Consider the following 14,553-nt stretch of genomic DNA (forward strand, 5'->3'; position numbering starts at 1 on the left):
ATCTCCCACTCGATGACTTATTTTTGGTTCTGTTCTGGGATCGTCCTCGTACAGACAAGGCATCACCATTATGGCTCTCCATATTTTTCCGTCTCATCTCCTCCGTCAGCAAGGATGAGACTATTTCATCGAAATGCAAGGCAGTTGCATTGCTACCTATTGCAATAACCAGACTATCCCACGAATCTAGTAGAGAACACAACAAACTGATGCACTTATCTTCATCTGAAATTTTAATATCAATAGATACTAACTGACTTACCACAATATTAAATGCATTTAGATGCTCTGTCACCGAGTCTCCATCTTCCATCCTCAGGTTATACAGCTTTTTCTACAGGAACAGTTTCTTCACTAGAGACTTAGATTGGTACAAAGTCTCTAACTTGTCCCACAAAGCCTTTGCCATAGCTTCCCCTGATACATTCAACAATACTAAATCTGAGAAACACAATCGTATTGTGCTCTTTTCCTTTCAATCCAACTTCTTCCATTCTTCATCGAACACTCCCGTTGGTTTAGTACTCGGATCTACCGTGATCCACTGATCTTTATCCACCAACAGATCTTCCATCTTGAGTTTTCACAACTCAAAACTTTGACCATTAAATTTCTCGATCTCTATTTTTCCACTGCTCGCCATCTTCTTTCACCACCAGAATCGATCTTGCAGATCTCCCATTGAACAGGGTCTACTATAGGCCCGAGTGAAACCCCTCAGCAACAAAGGCGTCCCCTTGAAGCTAAAACAACTCTGATACCAAATGTAGGTTTTAACCCCGTAAAGAAATTACTTGCATACGAATTCTAAAACACAAAACATAAACATTGCGAGATAATAACACATAAAACACATATACATAGAGATTTTCCCCTGGATCCCAAAACCGGGACTTACAACCTGATTTTTCATTATATTCCTTTCAATGTTACAATACATATTTATACATGCCGAAGCATCCAATACCATGGATCGAAAAACCATCGCGTCCAAAACCATGGACCGAAAACCATCGTGTCCAAAACCATGTGCGAAAATCATGCACAAAACCATAGGTGGGTCCGCCCAACCTAACATAGGTTCCAAAACCAAAATTTTCCCTGGCATTGCCCCAAACCCCATAAAATGGGGTTATGGTACACCTCAAACCCCTTGTGACCCCCCCCCCCCCCACTACATAATTGGCGCAATGGAGGGGGGCTCCACCCCCCCTCTAACCCCCCGGTTAACTACATGTGCTAGTCATGGAAAGAATATAACACAACCCAACACATATTGCTGCACACAACTACTTTAGATGATGCAAACTTTTCAAGATATTAAAATCACATGTTTTCCACCCATCTCCATTCTATGTGATAATACAAGTGCCATTAGTATTTCGAAAAATCCAATCATGCACTCCAAGACCAAGAACATACCCATTAAGTACCATTTTATATGAGAACAACTGCTTGCATAAAAAGTTAAATTGGAGTATGATCCCTCCAAAGAAGAGGTTGCTGATATATTTACGAAATCGCTTCCAAGAGAAATATTTGAATATCTCAGACAAAAGGTGGAGTAGTTTCTTCATCATCCTGCTGTTAAATCTAGTTTTGAGAGGAATGGTTCCTATATGTGGGTTTTATGAAGAAGAAACGTGTATATATGCAAGTTTCTGTAGTTGTAGGAGCATATATTTTTTTTTGATAGAAAAATAGTCGGTCAGACTTAAAATTAGTTTTTGACATAGATGTTCAATCCGATATTCATGGTTACAGTATGTTGATATTCTTTGTTCATTTTTGTTTATTTGAATGATGAATATGCCTTGATGAATGATTTGTTGACAATGCACAAGTAGCACAGGTTCAGGGGGAGCATTATCCTTCAAAAACATTATACATTGTTGGCATCATGGTTGCTGAATTCAACTATGGTTTCAAATATTCATATCATTTGTTGTAAAGTTCATGTAAAGGCCTATGATGTAATAATATGTCTCTTTCTATCATAGTCTATTAATGAGTCATTTTGGACATATCATATAATGTATACTCCCACTATGCATGGGAAAGATGATGTAATAATTGCAATTTTTCAGTCGTGTATGAACATTTGGTATATCCCCACTTGTTTGGGTGCTTGATGTATGTATGAGCCATTGGTGATAGGAAGGTCATACTAACATAGTTGAGTTTTAGAGTCATGTTATTCTTTTGAAAAATATCTTTGCAAACTCTACGTGTACTCAAGGGGAGCATGGACAACATAGTGTATCTCAAAGGGGGAGAAGATCTTGGTTTGCCCTTTGCCCTTGATGTCAAAGGGGGAGCGTATCTGGTGTTGTTTGATATATCTAACAATTTCTATAGCTTGGCGTAATAAACACAAATATGGTTGCTGTTATCACTGTAAAAATTCCTTAAAAAAATTTGGACAACTTACATGGTTTCTCAATTCTTGTATCAGTCATGGTCAAGTCATGGTGTTAAAGGGTCTCTAGGTCATTTCATGCTTTAAGGGTTAGGTCATAAGGTTAGAAGTCTTTTAAGATCATATCTCTTTTCCAAATAATGTTTGACAGCCTCATTCCATGTTTTAGAAGTCTTACCAGGTGTTTATAAGTCATATCTCACATCTTTTTGGAGAAATTTTGAAAGTAGCTACGAAATCACTGAACTAGGAGTTTTCGTAGCACGCTACGAAACCCCTGTAGCGGCCTGTTTCAGCAGAAAAAACTCTGCTTTCTGCGTTTACTAGTAAATTTCCAGAAGGGGTTCTGAGCAGATGAAAACTTAATTTTGAAACCTGAAAGAGGCTTTTATTCCTAACATAACAAAATACAAAAACCTCTTTCATTTTCTTCAAATCCATTCTGAGGTGGGAGGAATTTATGATCAAACTTGCGCTACGAAACTGCTGTAGGTGCAAGTTTTCCACAGGCATATTTCTCTGTTTTACACCTGTTCTTTCAAAATCAGTTTCTGGTCCCATGAAAGGATATTTTGGAATTATGAAGGAGGTTTATCTTCATAAACTCTCCTACTACAATAACCTATCTCAATTTCTTCATAAGTGTTTTTAGTTGGGAGATACTAAGCTTTCATTGAGACCCTACTTTCAGAAAACGGATTTTTCCTGTTTGCCACGTGTTTTTCAAGGACAGTTTCTAGACAGCTGGAGAAATGTTTTAAAAAACCAGGAGAGGGTTTTGTTCTAGACAACATGGGCTACAAAAACCTCTTTCATTTTCATAAAATGTGTCATGGATGAAGAGATAAACGCTTTGTCCCACGTGCCAATTTTCAAGGATCTAAACCTAAAAACAGGGAAACATGTTCCCTAATTTCTAGGGTTTGTCATCAGCAGTTGGGTGACCACGTGGGAGGCTTCATCAAATTCGAATTCTTGAGGTTGAAAGTTGTCAAATAATGCTTTAAATGCTTAGATAAGGTTGTTGAATCATGATAAGGAGTTACACTCCTAGTTGTATTAGGTCTCTAGGACTGCTAGTTAGGTGTCATTTGCATTTAATAATTAGTTTTATGTATCAATAGGTGTCATAGTAGGATGAATTCGAATTTCCATCATGCTGGAGGAGGAATCTCAGTTATGTAAAGAGCTCTATATATAGAAGAAGATCTATTGTACAAAGGGTTGGAAATTTTATGAAAAACTTGTATTTGGCCTATGTAAAGACTCATTTTCAGTAATACATGCTTGACTTTACTTCTCAGGATTCATGAAGGATTTGTTATGTTTAGAATATGTGATGTTGTCCTTTTCTTAATTTTTACAGTGGTATGGATGTATAATCACTCAGAATTCAGTATACATTTATAAACTGTGTGGTCCCATATGAGTTTATGTTCTGAATGTTTAAACGCTGACTGCCCTGACTTCCATGTAAGGTTGAGTTCATTGTTATTTTGAGGTGTTGTTGACTCCATAAGCCCAATGGATGTTTACTGATCATGTTCAACCATTCACATTTTTCACTTGTTTCATAGAGTTAGCCATCTAATCTTTATCAAAATCATTAACCTTTGAGAGAGCCCTCTCGGGTTGAGGAGGCTAAGCCTCAGCCAAAAGTTGGTTTGAAAGAGTTACATAAGGTCTTCCTGATCAGCAGCCTATCAGGGGCATGATTTTGTGATAACATTTTGGTGCATCTGCTGGGAGCCTGAAGTCTATTCATTCCCGAAATTAAGAGGTTGAACTTCTGAAGGTAGCAGGAGCTCAAACATCTTTTTGAGGCTGCAAAACTACCTTGGCGACTCCACACATCAAATAATAAATTGGAAGGTGACTCTAATGCTAGAAGATCAGTAGATTGATGAAGTTACAAGATGAATTCCACTGCAAGAATGAATGCCAGGTATGCTCCTATGAATCGGTCTCATATCCCTGGTTTTCCAAATCCTATGCCAAAGGTTGATTGGTTAGAGGATCTTCCAATATTCAAAGATGAAAAGAAAGACGATGTTGCTCTTCATTTGGTTAGGTTTCATATGCATGTGCGCAGTCTTAAGGTTCATTTCCCTGAAGATTGTCTCATGAAGATGTTTATGACCACTTTAGAAGGAAAAGCATGGTCTTGGTATAAAAGTTTGGATAATGGTTCAATATATTCGCTTGCTAGTTTTCATGATGAATTCTATGAGGTGTATAAAGAATGTTATCCTTCCTTATTGCTGCTTAAAGATTGCTGTAGGCATTCTTTAAGTCTTATTCAGTACTTGGAGGATTGTTATGATGATGATGAATTTATGGATGAAGAAATTTTAGAGGCTCTTCATAACAATGCATTTCAACACCAAGAAGAAAGTATAACATCTCATGAAACGCATCGTGAAGATCAGCAGGGGTTTACTTATGAAAACCATGTTACATCCTTTGATATAAATGAGAAGATGCAGCAAACTTGCCAAGATTTTGATGACAATGAGTATGAAATTGATTGCAAACACCAAGAAGAAGTACCGGAAGATAGCTTTTATAACCCTCAGGCAGAGGAAAAGGTTGTTCATTTTTGTAATTCCTTGCAGCAGCTTGCATCAAAGAATTATCTTTATAATGAAGAAAATTACATTGTTTGTGGGCATCATGCAGAAAGGCAGTTGGATAGCACATCAAAGGGGTCTTGTGTGGTTGAGAATCAATTGTCTGAGGATTTAGAGTGTTATGATGGTCATCAAAATAATCATGTCTTCTTTGACCCTATAAGTGAATACATGGCAAAGCTTTGCACACCAGTATTTCATTTTCATTTGCATTATGAAGATCAAGTACATTATAAGTTGATTTGGTCATCTCACTATCATGGTTATTTTGAGTTTGAATGCAGTCAAGAGCCTCCAATATCAGAAAGAACAATTGATTGGCTTTATTGGAAATATCATGTTGCTTGACCTAAAGTGGAAATTGGAGCTAGTAGGTAGGTAGGAAAATGCAAATAAGCTCAGGGTAGGTTGACTGAGCATCTATTTCAGTAGGTGCAGTTTGAATTCTTCTTACAAAAAATTATTCAAGGCTTGAGGAGCAGATTGGGCAGAAGTTCAAAGTTTTCTTCTAGAGGATGGATAGCGGCACTGGAGCTACAGGTTCTTAATGTACCACAAGGGCACACTATCCCTAGTGGAGCCACTGTTATCACTGTAAAACTTCCTTAAAAAAAATTGGACAACTTACATGGTTTCTCAATTCTTGTATCAATCATGGTCAAGTCATGGTGTTAAAGGGTCTCTAGGTCATTTCATGCTTTAAGGGTTAGGTCATAAGGTTAGAAGTCTTTTAAGATCATATCTCTTTTCCAAATAATGTTTGACAGCCTCATTCCATGTTTTAGAAGTCTTACCAGGTGTTTATAAGTCATATCTCACATCTTTTTGGAGAAATTTTGAAAGTAGCTACGAAATCACTGAACTAGGAGTTTTCGTAGCACGCTACGAAACCCCTGTAGCAGCCTGTTTCAGCAGAAAAAACTCTGCTTTCTGCGTTTACTAGTAAATTTCCAGAAGGGGTTCTGAGCAGCTGAAAACTTAATTTTGAAAACTGAAAGAGGCTTTTATTCCTAACATACCAAACTACAAAAACCTCTTTCATTTTCTTCAAATCCATTCTGAGGTGGGAGGAATTTATGATCAAACTTGCGCTACGAAACTACTGTAGGTGCAAGTTTTCCACAGGCATATTTCTCTGTTTTACACCTGTTCTTTCAAAATCAGTTTCTGGTCCCATGAAAGGGTATTTTGGAATTCTGAAGGAGGTTTATCTTCATCAACTCCCCTACTACAATAAACTATCTCAATTTCTTCATAAGTGTTTTCAGTTGGGAGATACTAAGCTTTCATTGAGACCCTACTTTCAGAAAACGGATTTTTCCTGTTTGCCACGTGTTTTTCAAGGACAGTTTCTAGACAGCTGGAGAAATGTTTTAAAAACCCAGGAGAGGTTTTTGTTATGGACAACATGGGCTACAAAAACCTCTTTCAATTTCGTAAAATGTGTCATGGATGAAGAGATAAAGGCTTTGTCCCACGTGCAAATTTTCAAGGATCTAAACCTAAAAACAGGGAAACATGTTCCCTAATTTCTAGGGTTTGTCATCAGCAGTTGGGTGACCACGTGGGAGGATTCATCAAATTCGACTTATTAAGGTTGCAAGTTGTCAAATAATGCTTTAAATGCTTAGATAAGGTTGTTGAATCATGATAAGGAGTTACACTCCTAGTTGTATTAGGTCTCTAGGACTGCTAGTTAGGTGTCATTTGCATTTAATAATTAGTTTTATGTATCAATAGGTGTCATAGTAGGATGAATTCGAATTTCCCTCATGCTGGAGGAGGAATCTCAGTTATGTAAAGATCTCTATATATAGAAGAAGATCTATTGTACAAAGGGTTGGAAATTTTATGAAAAACTTGTATTTGGCCTATGTAAAGACTCATTTTCAGTAATACATGCTTGACTTTACTTCTCAGGATTCATGAAGAATTTTTTATGTTCAGAATATGTGATGTTGTCCTTTTCTTAATTTTTACAGTGGTATGGATGTATAATCACTCAGAATTCACTGAATGTGCTCTGACTTCCTGTATACATTTATAAACTGTGTGGTCCCATATGAGTTTATGTTCTGAATGTTTAAATGCTGAATGCCCTGACTTCCATGTAAGGTTGAGTTCATTGTTATTTTGAGGTGTTGTTGACTCCATAAGCCCAATGGATGTTTACTGATCATGTTCAACCATTCATATTTTTCACTTGTTTCATAGAGTTAGCCATCTAATCTTTATCAAAATCATTAACCTTTGAGAGAGCCCTCTCAGGTTGAGAAGGCTAAGCCTCAGCCAAAAGTTGGTTTGAAAGAGTTACATAAGGTCTTCCTGATCAGCAGCCTATCAGGGGCATGATTTTGTGATACAGTTGCCATAAAGACAAAAGGGGGAGATTCTTGGCATTATGATATAGGTGTTTTCCTTGATGGAAACTCACTCACAGGTCAGTTCAGATCTAATAAAGGGAAACTCACATTGTAACAGGCCAATTCAGAGGTAACAAGGCAATGGTATAGAAGATCAGGAAGTTGGAACAAATGATTATGGATCAGAATCAAGAAGTTGAAGGAAAAGGATGTTTTAAGTTAGTTTAAGTTGTATACATAGGTTCACCTTGTCCAAGCAGTGTATACACATGGGTTCATATAACAAACAGAGCACATACGTATGCACACACTTTCACAAGAGGAAAAGCATGTATGGGTTGGAAAATCAAGGAAAATTAATATTAAAGAATACCAAGGGTCAATACCATGGTACTAGCCCACAATATTGAGCAAAGTAATGTTATTTGGTCCCGTCCAAGAATACCATAGGTTCTAATTGTTTTTTGGTCCGAGGTATTGAGAAAGGCTAAAAACTATATAAGGAGGAGAAGATCAAAAGTCCAAGTGTGAAAGTGAAAAGTTTTTTCATGAATACTTCTATCTGAAGTATACCTTATGTTGTAAGGGCTACGATTATGATATGATCTGAAATATCTTGTGCACTTTTTGATACAATGTTGGATCATGATCATGAGACCTAAAATGACTTATCATTTTATGATCTAATAATTGTTGGGCTAGATCTGAATACTGACACATGTTTTATCTTATAAATGTTATGATCTGGGTATGACTGAAGTCTAGAATAGATGTGAAGTTTTAAGTTAGAATTTTCAAATCTATACGTTGGTTTGGCTTGGTGAAGGTGCATATACATGATGGTTCAACTTTTTCAAGTAGCATATTCAAATGAAAACCCAGTTGTTCAGAAATGACTGATCTATCTTATTAGTGTTGTTTTTTTACTATTGTCTATCAATGATGTCTTCTTATATCTGAAAGTAGAATTGAATGCATAAGGAGATTGAGTATGATTGATTGACTGATTAAGTGATAAGGGTGGTATTTGCTAATGTCTGTATAGATCTCTATAATTTGACAGTAGATATTCAAAACGTTATTGGTTGATACAATTTTGATTCAGAGGTTTTTATGATTAAGTAATTTTGGAGGTATACGCAAGTTTGGTTAAATGAAGTAGTCTATACACGCAAGTTGGCTTCACTAAAGTAGTGTATACTTTCTGACATATGATTTTTGAGGTTGCAGTTGATTCTGGATGATGCAGTTTTTTGGGTTCAACACAGTGTTCTCATGACAATAATTTGACTATTCAGATTGACTGATTGTTGGTTGATGTAGTTATTATTGAGTTTGAGCTTTAATGCTATTTCTGGGTCGAATGTGAAACTTTGATGAAACGCAGTCTTCATATTGTGTTGTTGTGTACCAGGAGTATCTAGTGTGAAAATTTATGAAACATGGTCCTTGGAGGAAGAGAGAAGGTTGTATCATTTTGTAGGCTGCACCTACATACTATTAAACATATAATCTAGTACGAGAGCTAGGGGGTTGTAGCTCCCTTCCAATAGAAGCTAGAAAATGAGAGAAGGTTGTAGCCTTCTGCAGGTGGGTGCCTACGTATTGGTATGAGTATTCACCAGTACAATATTGTAAACATGTTTTCTTTATATTAAAAAGAAGACAGAGACGACAGTAGCAAGTGGTTTTTCTCTCTATTGTGTTTCCACCTTAAATCTTGGTCTTCTTGTGTGTTTCTTATGTGTGATGGTTTATTCTGTTATTACTGCACATAGTCATTATTTAATAAAGTAGCGATGCACTGATTAAAAATCAACACATGATGAATTAACTAAATCATAAGTTCAGTGGATATACGTTGGTTTCCGTAATAACAGTTGTCCTTACACGCAAGTTCACTTCATTGAAGTAGTGTATATAAATATTATTATGAAATGAAAAATTATTGAATTGTAAATACTAATTCACCCCCCCCCCCCCACCTCTTAGTATTATTTCCAATATTTTTGATATGTTGAATGCACTTAATCTGGAAAATTACTTAATAGATTTGCGTAGAAGTAGATATGTTTATTCATATGATGTTATGAATGTTTAGCGAAATCGTTGAAGGGCATAGATATGCTAACTGTTAATTGTTGTAACTTCCGAGTCTTAAGGGTTAGGGTTCACAAAAGTGAAGATAAAGCCCTAAGTTTGATAAAAAAACATCACATAGTCCTTTTGATGAAGAAACCTAGTTCTAATATCCCTCAATACTGCCTCGAGTGAGACTACACGCTGTGCTATGTGGGTTGTTGACGAAAGGGTCGGCAGTGTAGGTTTCTTCTGGTTAGTGCAGCCAACTTTGAACTTAGGTCCAAGCCCCCCTCAAGCCAACAAGGAGATGAACAAGCTGATAAGGCATTTTTCTAACAAACTAGTAAAACTTGAGTTTGAGAACAAAAATCCCCCTCAACAAAGTCATCTAGATCCCAATAGGAATTTTAATCCTCAATACAGGAGGGAACCTTTGCAACTGTTGTAAAGGGAGAGAAGGGATCAATAAGATCATATTCAACCTCCTCTGTACCTAGAAGATGGTCCTTAAGAGAATATTGAAGAAACCATAGAATTTCAAGAAAACCAATTCTCTTCTCTCTTAAAGGGACAAAATGAAATAGAATCCAATAAAGGAGAAGGGGATGAGGTAGGGGACCCACTAGATGATGATAAGATAGGAAATTATTGTAAGAATTTTTTAGACTTCATGCAACCCCAATTGCACATGAATTATCTCAGGTCATATCGGAAAATGTCTAGGGGGCATGACCAAAATGAATACACTCTTCATCCAAGCCCTCCTAAGCCAATGGATAAAGGTAAGAAAAAACTCTACACTATCCCACCAACCAAGAAAGAATCCTCCCATCCCATTCCAAATAAGACTTGATCCTCCAAAATAGAGAAATTTCCCCCACCTATGAAGCTAATCTACAATGGGGACAAAGCTCCTGTCAAGTCTACTATAATTTATAAGGATATGTATGCCTTCAGTCTCCAAAAATAGTTAGATAAATTCAAGATAGTTGTCCAATTGATTGAATTACTGAAACAACCATAGTATAAATCTACATCCACTAAGAGTACAAAAGTGCATTTTAGCAGCAGACATCAAACTCATATAAAAATAAATCTCGTTCCATTCATTTTACCAAAACCTCCTCAGTGGGGGGAAAACTGCACGTTCTGAAGAATTGTTTTTGATAAAACACTTGGACCCCTCTCTAAATGCATGAGAGGGGTTTAAATACTACTCTAATGAAATCTAAAAATAAATATTACAAAAATAGATGAGGAGGTTTAAACCACCTGCCTCATTTAAGCAAAAATGAACTAAAACAAAACAAAATTGTATCTATGATAAATCCTATATCTGATCCTTTAGATTGCAAATGTCCAGGATCAATATCAAGAGCATCGGTTGGCCGACTTAAGCTCTTAACTGTCCTACAAATACGGTGTTGGCTAGAGCTAGCACTATCTTCTCGGTAGAAGTTATAAGGCATTTTAGGGTCATCCATTGGCTATGTGGCTTTACCAAGTACTGCCATTATGTGTACTAGCTTAACCTTTTTACTTGTTTAATTGATTCTACCTTCCCCTCTGTTGTTTGTTTCCACTTTGTTTGAAGCTATTGTGCCTTTTGGGGGAATCTTGGAGTAGTCTCTGATATTAAATTGGCCTTGTGCAGATTTTCATTTATGCACTCAATGACATTGTTTGATGTTGTCGCTGCCTCTTCCATCGCCTGTTCTGCTTCTTTAAGCTCGGAATCCCATTTTGCAAATAACATTTCTTTGTGAAATTCATTGATTGTAGGAAATTCTACTCTTTTCCCTTCTTTTGGTCTTTGCTAGTTCAAGAAGTCGGAAACCTTCTTAAAAATTGAATCACAATCAAGTCGTAAATCTATGACTTGATTTGTAATATTATCGCTTGTTTCATAATGGGAATTCCATTGCGAGATCTTCTGGCCGAGTACTACTTCCTGTTGCAAGAGCTGGGCATTAAGACCGAGTGCTTCTATGATAAATTCCCCAATTTTGGGATCCTCCTTATGTAGTTCTATCATAGCTTGTAACTGTTCTTCTTTATTGGCCAAACTGCTTTGATGATTCAATTGCATCTGCTGGAAGTCTTGCTGGATTTTTATTAGCTATGTTTTTGCTTCATGACTGATGCTGACTTGTTGTAGTTACTATTCTAAAAGAAAAATCCTATCCTCCTTCTCTTTTAGTAGCACTTGAACTTTTGTTGCTTTATCAATTGTTGCCAAAGCGTACTCTCTTGCGATCTAAGAGAGCCTAGTTAGATTTTCCGATGGGTCTGTAGTTGGGTCCTTCCAAGGAACATCTAGAGGTTCATCCTCTGGAGCGTGCATGGCATCTATTTTTATTTACTTTCTTTACCTCCTGACAATAGCCTTATGTTGTGAGCTATAAAATACGTCTAGAGGAGGAATCTCATCTATCTTTAGTACAATTTCAGATGACGGAGCGATAGGAATAGGCTTCATTTCCTGACTATTGATAGTCCCTTCTACCACCATTTCTGTGTCTGTCTCTCTTGGGTTTTTCAGTCGCTTTACACTCTATTCCTCAGTGTTGATTAACTTATTAAAATTCTCCCATTCCCATTCTAGATCCACTACAAGTGGCTTTGTTGGCTTTGTAAGGGGAGTGGGAACTTCAGCTTGTTTCAGGGACAAAACCTGTTGGTCAGGATTTTTTGTAGATTGAGATGTGTGTTTAATTGATCCCTCGCTTCTATTGTGTTCACTCTTGGACTAATCATCAGACTTTTTAGCTAATTCTTTTTCGGAATTTGATTGATACTTCTCTTCTTTTGAATTACCACTTATGCTAACACTGGGAGTACGCTCCCTTATTGGTTCAACGAGTAATTAGTCCAAAGGGACCTTTGTTAACCTCTATTTTCTGTAATTGTCAAACTTTTGAAGTTATTCTTGGTTAAACTAAATTCATGCCATATGTAGAACCTCTCTGAAAGTGTTCTTGTGCAGAAATACATCGTCAAAGGGATCTTCTTCATTAGCAAACACTTTTATTTTAACCATTGTAGTAAAATTACTTACAACACCAAAGGGATCTTACTGCCTCCCCGAGAAATTTTGTAGTTGTAAACATAGCATATTATCAACCTCTTTAAAAGCATGACCTAATTCAAATAGTGCAAAAGCTCCACATACTACACCAAATGGAGGCCAAATGGCATTTTTAGAATCTTTTAGTACTTTTCTCATTCCCGCAACGACACAGGTTTGGTAGGTTATTTCCCTGGCCATTAGTTTATCGGGAACATAAAAAGGAAGCACATAGGGTGAAGAAATTCTGCCAAACACCCTGATGTATGTCAACAACTACTCTCCAAACCACCTTACCACAGGGAGAATGTCAACTTCAACTTCTGGGGAAAATCTTGGGGCGTCTTTATTGTAGGGCATTTTATGAATAGGGAGCATAACTCCATGACAAATTTTGTAGAAATATGAGATGAAATTGGATTCCCACAATACTTTGTGATAAACTTGAATGGAAGAGGATTTTTTACCGCCCACTTCCATCCCATAATAGGAAAAATAGAGACAAAACAAATGGCGTCCATGACATAGGCACTCAAAAAGAATGGAGGATAAACCCTTGAAGTAAAACTTCTTTTAGTTCGATATCCTAAAATAGCATAGGATAAATTATCTGAAAAAATTTGGGCCCAATCCATTATGGTGGCATTGGTAGCCACATCCAATAGAGGTAACCACTCTGATGAAAACTTGTTGATGTCTGGCATACATACGTTTTTTCCCTTCTTTAATCTTTCCTCGTTGTTCGACCAATGCTTTGTACATTTTTCCAAGTCTTCGTTCTCCTTGGCAAACTTCTCTACAAACTGCTTGTTGTAGCTAGCCTGGGGTTCTGGCAAGTGATACATGCGTCTCATATTGTTTGGGGAAAATGACCCCATGACTTGCTGATTGGTCATCTTGAACTCTCTATCATATATGTTTGTGTGATCTATAATCCATTTCACCATATCTGTGTAGGGGAGTATCTTCGGCCTCGCAGCAATATGGTGTAGGAACGAGCATGCAATCTCAGTTAGGGATGCTTCAAAAGAGCCGCATCCATCTGCTGTAATTGTAACCTTCATAATTCTTGAGTTTTCCTCTTCTAACAATTAGTACATGGCTTCCCAAGTAGATATCCCTACATCCCTAGTACAAGTGGTTTCTGTGAATAATGGAGTCATTTTTTGTTTTCTCAGATGCAGGTGCTTTTCCTTTCTTCCCCATTTTGTCGTGTATTACGCTTTGCATACTCTTTCTAAAAATTTGCAAGCAGAGAGCAAGGATATGATAAAGATGATAATGAATACAGGAAACATCAATAGAAAGTCAAAAATAAGGTGACGGTAAAGCTTTAATTCTTCAATCATATCAAAGATATCACCTTGCATCAAATGGTCCTTTACCCTAATCCGAATCATTTTTTAATAAATGACCACTAATCGACCGTTAAGTTAAAATTTAATGTTCATAACTTTGCATCGAATGATGGAAAGTACTGGCATAAAACTTTGAGCCCTTTGATCTGCGATAAAAGTGATTTTGCGATTTGCTTTACAATATGGAAGATCACAATATCGCAAAACCTATTTATAGTTAAAAACCATTGTTTCGTCAGGCAGCTGTGATATGCGATTTGCGAGAGGCTTATCGCATTTCACAATATTTGGGCATTTTACATAAAGTAGCATCGCAGATTTTGGAATTTGCGATGCAATGAGGTTGTAAGACTTTGTGATCTCGTATTCTCGCAGATTGCATTTTTGAGGAGTTACTTTTATAAGAGATGCCCACTGTGATCTTTTGCGATGCAATAATATCGTTTAAAAAGTGGGTTTTCCAAATTTTTTATTAATATTCGAGACTTTCGACTTATAAAGATTTTCTTAGGTCTTGTGGTCATATAACACTTTTTATAAGGTAACTCATAGTTTGTGATGTTTCATGTGCTTGGAGTATGAAAAGGTAAATTTACATGTTTTAGCAAGTTCTACTTTGATATCTTGTTTTATT

Source organism: Pinus tabuliformis, chromosome 5_1, assembly GCF_031772625.1.
Source record: "Pinus tabuliformis cultivar Carrire ecotype Pingquan chromosome 5_1, CPIR1, whole genome shotgun sequence".
Classification (NCBI taxonomy): Eukaryota; Viridiplantae; Streptophyta; class Pinopsida; order Pinales; family Pinaceae; genus Pinus; species Pinus tabuliformis.